The sequence below is a fragment of the Nuphar pumila genome, chromosome 14 (genome assembly GCF_984573655.1).
Source record: "Nuphar pumila chromosome 14, dmNupPumi1.hap1.1, whole genome shotgun sequence".
NCBI classification, from domain to species: domain Eukaryota; kingdom Viridiplantae; phylum Streptophyta; class Magnoliopsida; order Nymphaeales; family Nymphaeaceae; genus Nuphar; species Nuphar pumila.
In genome coordinates, this window is record NC_143262.1 from 9236999 (window position 1) to 9252455 (window position 15457).

The 15457-nt window shown below is 39.3% G+C and overlaps 1 pseudogene; it reads left to right on the forward strand.

Annotated features, from left to right (window-relative positions):
- Positions 1–11824: 11824 nt before the first annotated feature.
- Positions 11825–12271, forward strand: LOC149816290 (secreted RxLR effector protein 161 pseudogene; annotated as a pseudogene).
- The last annotated feature ends 3186 nt before the right edge of the window (positions 12272–15457 follow it).

Consider the following 15457-nt stretch of genomic DNA (forward strand, 5'->3'; position numbering starts at 1 on the left):
AAAATTGAAGAAAAATGTTATTAAAATATTAAATTATTTAAAAATAAGCTGACGGCTGAATCAACCCTTATTGAATCGTTTTTGGGCCAATACGGTACAAATTGCACTGATACTAACAATACTAGTTTGCAGTGCTTTTTAGTGCAAAGCAATGTTAGTATCGGTGTGTATCCGCGAGATATCGTATCAGCAGAAAATCGATAGGATATTGACCTGAATCAGCTATTTTTTAATAAATGTAAAAATACTTAAAATTAAATTTTTAATATTGTTTTTAATGGTTTTAAAATGTGTCACTGATTGACACCGAATATTCCATTATTATTTTTAGCCGATTCTGAAAGATTCGTTTGAGAATGGGTATCGGTTGATTCACCTGAATCGTTGGCCAAATGATTCAGGGACGGTACCGATACTGATACTGACAACATTGGTGCAAAGTACTTTGTTAAGTACTCGATCCAATAATTGGCTCTGCACTTTATTTGATTAATAACTGGAAGCACCTTCCTATGGGAGAAAACGTGCTTCCCACTCGCTTCTCAATTTGTTTTCCTCTTTTTATTTTAAGTTAATATTTAATAATTTTCACTTTTCATTCGCTTTCTACGTGTACTCTTTTTTTTCTTATACGCTTTCACAATCCTTTAAAAAACTCGCTCTTGGATAGAGGAAAACGAGGCTCCCCCTTGCCTCGCCTCATTTGGACTTGGGATAGAGGACATGAAACAGGGATGGAGACGGGGATGAAGGTTAAAATCAAAACTCTTACGGGATGGAGGCAGGGATGGACTTACGCTTTTCCATGCTCTGTCCCCGATCCCCGTTAGTAAAATAACTAAAATGCCTTTAAGCATGACAATGGACTAGGAAGAAACGGTCCCCACCCTGCCTCGTCCGATTTGGACCGAGGATGGAGGATATAAAACAGGGATGGAGGTTAAAATCAAAACCTGTGTGGGGATGAAGGCAAGGACGAAGGGCAGAATTTTGAAATGGGACAAGGGTGAAGACCTTGTCCCCCGCCCCCACCCACTGCCATCCCTACTCTTGCATTCATTTCATATCCTGATAACAACGAGATAAACAAATAGGGGCAACATATAATGTGCAGCATCGCATATCACATGTCATGAGAAAGGTTGTCAATAGGTCGGGTTTACCCGAACGAAACCCTATAGGGTCCAGGTATGGTGATAAATAAGAGGATCCAATTAAGACTCGAGTTCGGACCCAGTTATAGTTTGTAAAATTGTATGCCAGACCCGGGCCCAAGACAAGTTTTGATTAAGACCCACAAATTTTCAATGTAAAAATGATAAAAAAAAATATGGTTCTACCGGGTCTGGTTCATGTAGTTCTTATTGAAAAGATAATGATAGACAAGGAAACCTGCTTGAGCTCACACAAATTTTTTTGTGAGTGTTGGGTTTTATCATATTAAAACATTTGTAAGTGTTATCCGATATACAGTGGTTACAGAAAATCGATAAACACTCCTATGAACAAGGATAAGGTGAGATGGCTTTACAGGATAATAAATAACTACATTAGACGAGACAGTTTAAGAATTGTTGAAACCGGCTAGCTACATTAGAGGAACCGAACCATGAGTAGATGACTTTGGTAACTCTAGCTACATTAGAGGAACCATGTGATGATAATTATGGTAACTCCAGGATTCAACCTTGAGGCTTATCACTTAAAATTATTGGTTCTTGTATGCTTAACTTATCACGCCCCTGCAAGCTCAACGGGGGAGCCTGCACGTTGAGCTTGTGACGAAGATTAACAAAATACGCAAATGGGAGCGGTTTGGTGAGACCATCTATGAGCTGGTCATGAGAGAAAATAAACTGAACTTGAAGGTGGCCTTTGCAAATGTGATCACGAACAAAGTAGAAGTCAATTTCAACGGGATTGATTTGAGCATGAAAAACAGGATTGACAGCAAGGTAGAGAGCCCCAATATTATCGCACCATAACACAGGGGGTGCTCAAGGAGAAAACTCAAGTTCACAGAGGAGAGAGTATAACCAAAGTAGATCAAAGGCAGCGCAAATCAATGATTTATATTCAGCCTCGGTACTCGATTGAGCCATAATTTTTTGCTTGCGGGATGACCAAGAAATGACATTAGGACCAAGAAAAACAATAAAGTCGGCAGTAGATTTTTTATCATCGGGACAACTCGCCCAGTCCTCATCTGAGTAGGCATTGAGTTGAAAAGTGGAGGAGGATTGAAGGAGAAGGCCATGATGCAAAGTCTCCTTTAAGTAACGTAAAATCCGTTTAACAATAGTCTACTGAGCATCAGTCGGTTGATGCATGTACTGACAGACCTTGTTGACAGCAAAGGCGATGTCAGGACGAGTAAGAGAGAGATATTGCAGGCCACCAACAATGTTGTGATAGAATATAGGATCCTGAAATAATGGAGAGCCATCTTTAGATAAGTTGGAGGAGTAGCCCATAGGAGTAGAAATGGGTTTGGCATCAACCATGCAGGTTCGTTGAAGTAGAGTGAGAGTGTAGAGCCGTTGAGAGAGAGTTACACCAACAGAGGAATATAACACTTCAATACTAAGAAAATAATTGAGCCGCCCAAGATTCTTAATAGAGAAGGTCATACTAAGATGAGAAATAAGGCGAGAGATTGTCGAAGAGGAGTTGTCGGTGATTATGATGTCGTTCATATAAACTAAAATATAAATAAAAAGACCACCATGTTGAAAAATAAAAAGAGAAGCATATGATTGAAAAATAATAAAGCAATGAGAGACCAAGTAGGAGCTCAGGCGTTGATACCAAGCTCACGGAGCCTGCTTGAGACCATAGATAGTGTAATCAAGCTTACAAACATGATGAGGAAAGTGAGAATGCACAAAACCAGGCGGTTGGCTCATATCAACATCTTCATCCAAGAAGTCATTAAGAAAGACATTGTTGAAGTCTAGTTGATGGATATGTTACTTGAATGAGACCACAAGAGACAGAACCACACAAATGGTAGTTGGTTTAACAACAAGACTTTAGGTCTTAAAGAAATCAGCCCCTTCTTCCTGATGAAAAACTTTGGCCACAAGACGAGCCTTATAACGGGCAATAGACCCATCTACATATTGTTTGATGCGATACAACCACTTAGAACCGACAACATTGAACTGTGATTGTGGAGAAACGATATGCCAGGTGTGATTTTGCAATAGAGCATTGTATTCATCTTCCATGGCAAAGCACCAATGGGGATGCTTGGTGGCTTGCTTATAGGTGATGGGCTCAGGCTCAAGAAGCTGGGCATTGAAAGCCGTGTAAGTAATGAGGTATAAAGCGACAGAGAGAGATTTAGGTTTAAGCGAGCCCATCATGAAACAAGTTACCATATGATGAATGTGATAAGGAGGACGTGCTAGAGGCTAGAACGAGACAAACAAGATGGACGCAAGAGAGGACACCAATGGGCCAAAAGATACAGAAACAACTAAAGGATAATCGGGTGAACAAGGCATAGTGGGACCGGGGGCAGGAGACGCTGGGGAGGAGGACGGATCAGGTAGGTCAGGTACAAGGTCGATAGCGAGTGATGGGGTGATAACATCAGAGGAGGTGGGTTGACCAAAAACATCATGGGAGAAACACCCCACTGTGCAAGATCGGGCTTAGAGACAAGAGAGGAAAGACCCAGTGGAATAGAGCGAGAATCGTCAAAGAGCACATGACGAGTGACATAGGTGCGAGAGGTTGGAGGATGAAAGCAAATATAACGCTTATGACGAGGAGGGTAACCGAGAAAGATAAAAGATTTGGTTTTTGGTTAAAACTTGGTGGAGTTGTAAGCGGTCACAAGTGGGTAGCATACACATCAAAAAACATGAAGATGATTATAGACATGTGACTGGTTGAGGAGAAGTTCATAAGGGGTTTTACGGCTAAGTACTAGTGTAGGTAAATGATTGATAAGATAGACCACAGTTCAAAAAGCATCAACCCAGAAGCCGTAGGGTAAGGAAGGGCCACTTAAAAGATTGAGAACCATTTTCACAACATGCATGTACTTCCGCTCAATGAGCCCGTTTTGTTCAGGCATGTGGGGGTAGGAGAAGTGATGAAAAATACCATTGCTTTTAAAATAAGTCTCAAACTTACCACCATTATCGGATCAAAAAGTTTTTTTGTGAAACCTAACTGAACTTTTCATAATAGATTTGAAACCTTTGAAGCATTCAAACACTTAAGATTTGGTTTTCAAAGGAAATAGCCATAAAAAAGTACTAAAATCATCCATGATTAAAAGGTAGGAACGAAAACCTTCACGAGAGATAACAGGAGCAAGGCCCTAGACATCGACATGTAAAAGTTCAAGGGGTTATGAGCTATATGATAAGGAACGTTCAAATGAAAGTTTTTTGACTTTGCCAACAAGACAATGTTCACAAACTGTGGTACCCTTATTATTATTAAAAGAAATAACATTATTAGTTTAAGAAAAGAAATGATCTTCTTATTTGCGTACTCAAGACGTTGGTGCCAAAGATCAAATATAGTTGAAAGTCTCACATAGGCTGCCATCATTGACGTGACACTTGCCTTAATTAGGTAGAGTCTCATGGTGGTTTTCGGTCCCTAAAGAAGAATCCTGCATGTTTGTCAATCCTTGACAAAAAATTCAAATAGAGTGAATTCGAAGACACAATCATTATCCTCCGTGAATTTTCCTACAGACAATAAATTTTTTACAATGTCAGGCATATGAAGGACATTCTTTAAATCAAACGAAGAGCTTTTAGAAGATAAAACCAAATCACCAACATGAGAGATAGGTAACGTCTTACCATTCCCGATTGTAAAAAAGTTGTTGCCCTAATAAGTGGATTTATTTGCAAATTGTTGGTCATCCATGGTCAGATGATTGGTGGCACCAATCTCAGGGTACCAATGGTCATCAGTCGACGATTGTAGCGACATAGCAAAAAAAGCTTTGGGAATGTTCTAGCAGTTTTTCGTAACATGACCTTTCTTGCAGCAGTACTGACAGATCACAGGGGCCCATTGATTGTTGGGATTGTTAGAGGGTGGATTAAAGTTTCCTGAGGAACTCCTACCTTACCACGACCTTGATTCCAATAACCCCTATAGGGACCAAATCCGCGACCTCTTTCCCGAGAGGTCGTGAAGGCAGTTTGAGATGATTCTTGGTTTTCTACTTGTTTGGGATGAAGTATGGTGACTCTTCTTTCCTAATTGATCAGGAGATCATACAAATCAACAAATGAGTGACAAATGTCTTCAGTGGTAATTGAAGTAACAAAGCTCTCATATTCAATGGGAAGATCGTTGAGAGAGATTTGCATGAGATTGATGTGGTCAACTTGTAGCATCAAGAGAATCAGTCAAAATTTTGATTTTATTTATATAGGTGTTCATGTCCATGCTTTCTTTCTTAATGAAGTTAAGACCCTTCTTCAAGAGCATGATCTTCAGTGGTGATTGAGAACCATGAGACTTATCGAGCACGACCCAAGCTTCTCGGTCAGTTTTGGTTCTCATAATTTGGCTAAGCACTAACTCGGAGACTGTAGCTTCGATCCAGCTTAAGGTAAGTTGGTTGGACTTGAGCTAGATGTAGAACTTGGAATTTGCTTCTTGTTTTCCGCCTTTTGGAAAGACGAACTTAGGCAGTTCAAGAGATGAGCTATCAACAAATCTGAGAAGATTTTGGCTCATAATGACTTACTCTAGTTGAGATATCCAAAAAAGGTGGTTTTCTTTGTTCAACTTGATTGATACGAGAGTTGTGATGACATTCCACTGGGTTGCGACAATGTTGAAAGTCATTAAAATGCTCAGGAGAGATTCACGCTCTGATACCATGAAAAGATAACGATAGACAAGGAACCCTGCTTGAGCTCACATGATTTTTTGTGAGTACAGGGTTTTATCATATTAAAACATTTGTAAGTGTTATCCAATATACAGAGGTTATAGAAAATTGATAAACACTCCTACAAACAAGGATAAGGTGAAATCACTTTACAGGATAACAAATGACTACGTTAGAGGACAGTTTAGGGATTGTTGCTATATTAGAGGAACCGATCAACTACATTAGAGGAACTGAACCAGGAGTCGATGACGGTAACTCCAGCTACATTTGAGGAACCGTATGATGATAATTATGGTAACTTCAGGTTTCAACCTAGAGCCTTATCACTTGAAATTATTAGTTCTTGTATACTTATCTTATCACTTATCGGGTCCAGATATTGTTTCTCTTTTGATGGATCCGATTAGACCCGAGTCTAGGCCTAATGCCATACCTAAAAATTGAGGCTAGGTTTAGTTTCACTTGGGTCTAAACCAAACCCGACAAGTTGACACCCCTAGTTGTGATCTTTTGGATGGCAGAAGCAAGAGGTAATGCAATAAGCTGGTATTTAAAACATGTTAATGCATGAAGTGTTTAGTAAGCAAGAGCACAAGCAAATAAAAATTTTTAAAATAGAATCGCTTAAGAAGTAGCACAAAATGCCCATGATCCAATCCCTCCCCACATGGGGTGGCTGTTGTTCTGGTAGGGGTCTGCCTAACCCAGCTTGCTTTTAAAAAAAAAAAGTAGCATGAAAAAAAAATTTGAGAAGAATAAAAGAATATTATTAACAAAAGATATGAAATGATGAATAGAAGTTGTCATATATATACCAGCATATCAATAGTCGATTGGGCTACATTAGCAAGAGAGCCTAGAAAGGATGGTCCTAACATTAAACTAGCTACATCAGATGAATTCAACCATATTAAAATGATTAAATACTTTTAAAAAGTGATATTTTTAAAACATTTAGTTAGTTTTTGAGGTCAAAAGGTAAATTTTGGATTCATAAAGTTATTTGTTTTTTGATGGATTCATAAAGTTATTTGTTTAAAAAAGGTGTTTGACTTATCAATTTTATATAAGTTTAAAAGACATGTAATGCTCTAGATGCATCTCTAAAAGTATCATTCTTTTAATAATATTTTAATCATTTTTAAAAAGTTGAATCTATATAATGTTAAACACAATTAGTTTAGTGTTAGATTAACCTATATATATATATATATAGAGAGAGAGAGAGAGTATGAAATATGCTAAATGAGTTTTTCGGGGGGGGGGGGGTTATTTTATTTTTAAATTATGTATGTACTTGATTTTATAGGGATCAACTATTGAAGTGTTTGATTCCGAAACATGGGTGAATTTTTATAATGTTCAAAAAATCTACGTTCCAAAATCTTTGTAAATTTTTTTGGCTCCAAATATCATTTTTTTATCGAAAACACATGATTCAGGTGTGGATTCCTCATAAATCGACCATGCTCAACACATTTATAGGGTTAAAACTATGAAAAAAACACCGAAAGAGCAAAAAACTCATCTAGCATGTTTTTATTTAACATATTTCATTTAGCATCGACCCATTTCTCTCTCTCTCTCTCTCTCTCTCTCTCTCTCTCTATATATATATATATATATATATATATATATATATATATATTCTCAATGTTGTTGTAAGTACGCAAAAAAATAAACACAAGGCACACCATGCTTGTGTAATTTTAATTAGTATTAGAGGACATGACATGGTAGGAATACCTGAGGCTAACATGTATGCACAAAGGAACATGCACTCAATGTGTATTACGAAGGAAAGATTTTTTTTTCATGATGAAAGAATCCTCACCAAATTGGGTCACTTAACCAGACTTGACTCTTGTGGATTTGGGCCTTTAAGCCCAAATAATTGACCAACAGGGTCAGGCCAGGCTCCTTTTGGATGCTCTCTTTTTTCCTATCTTTTTTTTTGATATTTACACTGAGAAAGCGCCCACAGGATCAAAGACCTAGCTGTACTGGGTCTGCCTGACACACTTACGGTCACTGTCCTGGCAGCGTAAAACTTTGAGGGCTTACCTCTTGCTTTCCAATGTTATTTTTTCTATCTAGATATGGCCTATTCATTAGTTAGGCTTGATAGTTCTGATTCTTACCTGGCTTTCTAATATGAAAAGCAGGGATGTCAACGGGTTGGATATAACCTGATATCCGGCCGAAATTCATTAGTTAGATTGGGTAATCAAATCCAGATCTGATTAATAATCGGATTCAGTATTGAGTTTTGCTTTTAAACCCGATCTTGGTTTCGACTAATACCCGAATCTGATTAAGTGTAAATATCGGGGTTTAAGCTTAACCAAATCTAGATTTATGAGTTTTATCTGATTCCACCTGACTCCAAATCTGATTAGGTCTAATCTGACTTGGTAATGCCTTGGATCTGAACCAAGTCCAACCCTTTTACATCCCTATCTATCTACAACACTATCCATAGGGTATCTGACCCGATGTGCACCCCTAGCTCCGTAGCCCCATGTTCTTCATCATTCATGGCTATGATCATCTTGTGACCAAGATATCGCGTGTGTTGTACAATCTTGTTTAATTGGCAACTATCTGTTAGTAATTTGGATCTAGATTGGATCTTTTTGGATTCAGATTGGATCCAGATCTATTTTTCATAACTAACAATTATGGACGTCAAATATGCGACAATTTGAAGTAGAGATAAGTCCCATTTAGTCGTGGGCTTATCTGTAACTGTTAATCAGTTACGGAGAAATCTTTTTTGTATACCTGCATGGTTGAGGGCAGGAAGAAATAATTAGTTTTCCTAAAGGTTTCAAATGCATGGTTGGGTCCTTGCTCTATTTTCTCATTTTGTGTTGTGACTCACCTAAGGCAGAAAAAACCTAGATGAGAAGGCTCTCCCGCTTTATTTAGACGCCTGAGTTCCATCATCGAGCAATGGCAGGGACATTAGGTACATGTGTCTTTTGTTCTCTGTATTTCCAATTTTAGTACATAATGCCTATACTAATTGCTTTTAGTTTTTGGGATCGATTTGACCCAACAATTGGTATCAGAGCCAGGTTTTCTGGACCTCTGGGGCCTGCTCTTCCATCTCTGTATAAGGAAGAACTGAAATGGGGAAACATGCAGCTTTGCTAGCCTAGAAAGATCGATTCTGTTCTTGAAACAGAATCGGTTTTTGGTTCAGTCAAGCTGGATTGGGGTTTTGGGAACCGATCCAGTCTGATACATTTTCTAATCCGATTCTGGGAATTGTATTAAACCTGACCCATTTCAGATCCGGTAGTAAACCGAATTGGGTCATAGTTCTGAATTGATCCAATTCATAGATTGGATCCAGACCCGTATCGGGTCTGAGTGAGTCCCCTGTGATCGACACGACACGTTTCGGGTCACTGTGATTTTCTGGATTTTTTTTATTTTTCGCACCGGTCGCCGGTGAAAACCCCATTTCAGGTTCAAGGGGGGTTTCGCCAAAAAAGATGGGGGACAGGTTTTGGGTTAAACCCAAGCTCTCTCGAAAATCCTAGACGACTCTGACCGCCCACCGTTTCGTTGAAAAAAAAATCCATGGACACGCTTTTTTTTTTGCCTTTTTTTTTCACCGACTTTCGCCTCTATCACTATGTGGTGACCAGAGCTGGGAAAGCGGTCGGTACTGGCCAGATCTACAAACCGCACTGCGTCGGATGGCAGAAAGGGATCGGGATTGGGTCACCGTCAGATGACAGAAGGGGGTCGAGGCTGGCCGGAGCCCGATTAAACCTCTGGTGGACAGTTTTTTTTTTTACTTTCTTTCGCTTTCCTTTTCTCCATAAGCCTCTAGCATGGAAGATGTCGACAGGCTCTGCATTAGGTTTCACTGGATGCGCCGCCATCTGCCCCGTTGGCAATAAGCGTAACCTGATAGATGATCAATCATATCTTCTTTAACATCGTCGTTTAGGACACATCTCGAAAGAGAGAGTCCAACGACTTGTGAAAGAAGGGATCTTGGGATCCTTAGATTTCACAGATAATGAACTGCGTTTGGACTGCATCAAGGCTAAGCAGACAAACACATATAAGAAAAATGCCAAAAGAAGTGATAAATTATTGAAAATCATTCATACCAATGTATGTGGACCGTTTACTCTATGTTTTACGGGCCAAAAGTATTTTGTCATTTTTATTGATGATTATTCTTGTTTTATGTATTTGTATCTTCTATTTGAAAATCTAAGGTCTATCAAGTTTTCAAAGACTTCAAGAAAGAGGTAGAAAATAAACATAGAGAATAATCAAAATTGTAAGATTCGATAGAAGTGGAGAATACTATAGGCGATTTACTGATATGAGATAACAAGAAGGACCATTAACTTATTTTTTAAAGGAAGACAGCATTGTCCCTCAATACACCATGTCCGGTAGTGCATATCAGAATAGTGTAGCCGAAAGGCGAAATCGAACACTTAAGGAAATGGTCTGAGCAATGTTGAATTATTCAACATTACCTTTAACCTTGTGGGGTGAAGCCCTAAGGACAACTGTGCATATTTTGAACAAGGTTCTTACAAAAACTGTTTCAAAAACTCTTTTTGAGTTATGGACAAGTAGAAAGTTTTCCCTTACTTATATGCACATATGAGGTTGTTCTGCAGAGGCTAAACTTTATAACCCCCACATAAAGGCATTTGACCTAGAACAATTAGTGGTTTCTTCATTGGTTATCCAGAAAGATCAAAGGGTTACAGGTTTTATTGCCCATCCCATACACCACATATAGTAGAAACGAATAAGGCAAAATTTTTAGAAAAAGGTTATGTTGAGAAAGATGCATTACAAAACATTAATTTTGAGGAATCTCAGGATAAGGATAATACCCCTGAGATGAATGATAGATTGCCTATCATTTTTCAACCAAGTGTTGAACCCACATGTGATACACTCACTACAGAAGAACCATTAGTGGATAATGATGGAGAACACATACAGGAGGATCGGGAACCTCCGCCTGTATGGAGATCCACTAGAGTTAGAAGATTTGCTATTCATCCGGATTACGTGATGTATTTACAGGAGCCCATAAATCTCATAGATGATGATCCCATGATATTTATGGAAGTTGTTGAAAGTAAGCAATCCTCACTTTGGATTAAGGCCATGAAAGAAAAGCTAGACTCTATGTTCAAAAACAGAGTGTGGAACCTTATTACATTACCTAGAGGAGTCAAACCTGTTGGGTGTAAATGAATCTTTAAGACCAAAAGGATCTTCAAAGGTAATGTTGATAAGTATAAAGCAAGGCTTGTTGCAAAAGGTTTTACCCAAATAGAAGGCATTGACTATAGTGAGACTTTTTTGCCTGTCTCAACTAAAGAGTTAATACGGATTGTACTTGCCCTAGTAGCTCATTTAGATTTAAAATTATACCAAATAGATGTAAAAATAATTTTCCTAAATGGTGAACTTGATGAGGAAGTTTATATGGATCAACCTCAAGGTTTCTCTAAAGGTGAGTCTGAACGTTTGGTTTACAAGTTAAATAAGTCATATGGACTTAAACATGCCTCCCGTCAATGGTACATTAAATTTACTGAAGTTGTTCTGACTTTTGGATTTACATAAAACATCGTTGACCGATGTGTGTTCCTCAAGACAAGTGGGAGTAAGTTCATAATCATGGTTTTATATGTAGATGACATATTACTTGCAACAAACGATAAGGTCATGCTCACAGAAACCAAGGAGTTTCTTTCCCTTCATTTTAAGATGAAAGACATGGGAGAGGCTGCTTTTATTCTTGGCATAGAGATCCGTCGAGACAGAGCAAAAGGTGTTTTAGGTCTCTCTCAAAGAACCTATATAAATAAAATTCTCAAAAGGTATGGGATGAAGAATTGTTCTCTTACTACGGCACCCATACTTAAAGGGGATAAAATGAGCTTCAAGGATTATCCTCAAACTGAAGAAGACAAGGCACTCATGAACCAAATACCATATGCTTCAGTTATTGATAGCTTACAATATGCGCAGACCTGCACCCGACCTAACATATTATATGCAGTTGGGGTTTTTGATAGATTTCAGTCGAATCCAGGTCATGCCCACTGGCCAGTTGCAAAGAAGGTCATGCAGTATTTGCAAGGGACAAAAGATTATATGTTGACCTACATGAGATCGGAGCACCTTGAAGTGATTGACTATTCGGATGTTGATCTAGGAGAATGTCCTGATAGTAGAAAGTCTATAACAGAATATATCTTCTTTCTTGCTGGTGGTGTCATTTCTTGGAGGAGTGGGAAGCAGTCCACTACTGCTGCACACACCATGGAGTCTGAATTCATTGTACTATTTGAGACGACATCACAGGCTATCTGGTTGTAGAACTTCATATCTGGACTCAAAGTGGTTGAATCCATTGGAAGACCACCTAGGGTATATTGTGACAATGAAGCCACTGTGTCCTTTTCTAATAACAACAAGAGTACTACATCATGCAAGCATATGAAATTAAAGTACTTTGTTGTCAAGGAAATGACTGAGAATCAACATGTGTGTATTGACAACATTGGTACCAAAGAAATGGTTGCAGATCCTCTTACTAAGGGTTTGGCCCCAAGATTATATGTTAAACATGTAAAGAGGATGAGTTTGTCCATTTCGTTGTAGTCAGATACACATTTTGTACATGTCATCACATATTGTAATAAAGGTTGATTCTTTTATTTATATTGCATAAAAGTTCTCTATGTGTATAAAATTTTGTTGAGCAATATAAATTGGACCCGAATAGAATTAAGGCCAATCTATTTAAGTTGTAATTCAAATCATTTGGGAATAGCATATTTTTTGTCCAAGTGGGAGATTGTTAGTAATTTGGACATGGATTGAATTTATTTGGATCCAGATCTATTTTCCATAAATAACAATTATGGACGTCAAATATGCAACGATTTGAAGTAGAGATAAGTCCCATTTAGTCGTGGGCTTATCTGTAACTGTTAATCAGTTACAGAGAAATCCTTTTTGTATACCTGCATGGTTGAGGGCTGAAAGAAATAATCAGTTTTCCTAAAGGTTTCAAATACACGGTTGGGTCCCTGCTCTATTTTCTCATTCTGTGTTGTGACTCACCTAAGGCAGAAAAAACTTAGAGAAGAAGGCTCTCCCGCTTCATTTAGACGCCCGAGTTTCATCATCGAGCAATGGCAGGGACATCAAGTACATGCATCTTTTGTTCTCTGTATTTCCAGTTTTAGTACATAATGCCTGTACCAATTGCTTTTAGTTTCTAGGGCCGATTTGACCCAACACTATCATCATTCATCATGGCTCGTCTCATCTACGTGAGTTGTCATCACGACCCATGGATTAGATTCCTTTGATCATTCCTAATTCACAGGAGCTATATCAGGCAATACATTAAATTATGACTCGTGTCGTGTCTCGTTGCATACTATTTTAATGAAAATATGCAAATTTGAGGCACATAATTTGTCAGAGTTCTCTTTCCCATTCTTCTTATAGCTTACTTCGGTTTTTCCTTTTGAATCAACTCTCAGGTCACATCTGAGTAGGGGTGGGCTCGACCCGATTCTTAATAAGGTCGGGTTTGAAAAGCAGCCCATGACCTGACCCATCGGCCAAACAAAATAATGTGAAGTGGGCTGATTTAGGCCCGACCCAAATTCATTTGTAAATAGTAATAATTAACAAGTTTTCAACTTCTTGTGCACTCAATTAATTATCTTTTTTAGTTTTCATAAAATTAGCATAACTAATTAGGTGAATAGTAATAGCTACCAAATTACTATGCAATAATTGATTTTTATATTATTAAAAAATTAATAAATAACATGAGCCCCATCATACTACACATGTATATAACAAGTTTTCAACTTTCCATACACTCAAAACTTAGCCCAAACCCGGCCAATGGTGGGCCGGGTCGGCTTGGCCCATTGGGCTTCCTGGTTCGTTGCTCACCCTTGGACCCACGAGTCATGTCCATGTGACTTGGCTTGAAAAGCATGCCATGCAATTGTTTTTTTTTTACTAACTGGCTCTTCGCTTGACTAGCAGGAGCAGTTAGTGTAAGTCACCTTGTGTTGGGACATTGCAAGTTCGAACCCCAGATAGCAGTGGTGTAGCTAGGATTGATGTGAGGGGTGGGCAAATAGGGGTGTAGCAAAAAAAAATGGTGTGATAGTCGGGGGTTCGGGGGCAGCGCCCCCGAAAAAAATTGAGATAAAATAAAAAATGGCTACAATTATTAATAAAAATCTATTTTATATGGACAAATCAAACTATTTGCTGCAGTCAGGGCTGAGCTGGGCTAGGACTGGGCTTTAAAAAAAAATAACTGTTTCGGGAGGCAGGACTGGGCTACAGCCCAGTCCTGCCCCCGCCCCCGCCCCCGCCCCTCCCCCCCCCCCAGCTTCGCCTCTGACCACCAAGATTGGCCGTAGAACCCAGAAAAAGCTTTAAGCTAAAAAATGAATACATTTTTTATGACACCGATGATGACCAACATGCACCATATGCAGAATTCAAGCAAAAAGAGTATAAAAATGCCTGTTAGACAAAAAATACAGACGCCCAATTATTAAAAACTGTCAATGGCCACAGTTACTCACTACAAGAATCCTAGACAATCGAGAACAAGCAATTCACTCACACCAACTATCTGGTAGATAAAGATACACTATCTGTTGCCTTCGTTACATTGATAGACATCCATACCTTGTTTTAGCAGCAGGCACAAAAAGAGAGTCCTATGCATGCACGATGACCAAGAAAGGATCGCAAGATTGGCTCTTCCAATGAGGTTGCACCCAAAAAGGAGGAAAGAAACTAGACCCACGTTCAGTTGTGCCCCAAAAAGAAAGGACCAAGAACCAAATTGAAGGGTTGGCCTGTATTGCTCCTGTAGAATGGATAACTGGATATTGTATCACCAGAGTCACTGAACATGAACAAAACCCACCCTCAAATTTAGGAGATAAGAGGGTCTTCTTCAAACTGCTAGCGATGGTCGCCAGAGATTGGCAAAGGTCCGACTGACTGCGACACCGGTGCCTCGCGTCGCCGGAGATTGCAGCAGAGAGGGAGAAGCTCAGAGGGGGGCACCGCCACCGCGGGTTCACCGAAGGGAGGCCGGCGGCACTGCAGAGCACAGAGGTTGCCGGCGAATGGGGTTGCCGCCTTGCCTGTGACAGAAGGGGAACGCCGAAACGGAGGGGCATAGCTTTAGAAAACTGGCGAGGGTTTTACCCCTCGCCCCTTTTGGCAGGCTCTAGACTCATTGAGAGCCCGGGTCCCGGTCGACTCGGTTTCACAAGTCTCGATTCGACTCGGTTTCTCGAGTCATGAGTCGACTCGGTTTTAAATTTTAAGGTGGGCGGCCGCCCACCCATGCCCACCCCTGGCTCCGCCACTGCCAGATAGTATAGTTGTATAACTGGTAGGTCTGCCTAATCCCAGCTTTCTCTGTCGTCAATTTTTTTTTTCTGATAAACGTGGGCCCGTATAGCTGGATGGTATAAACTTAAAATTTATTCCATTATAAAG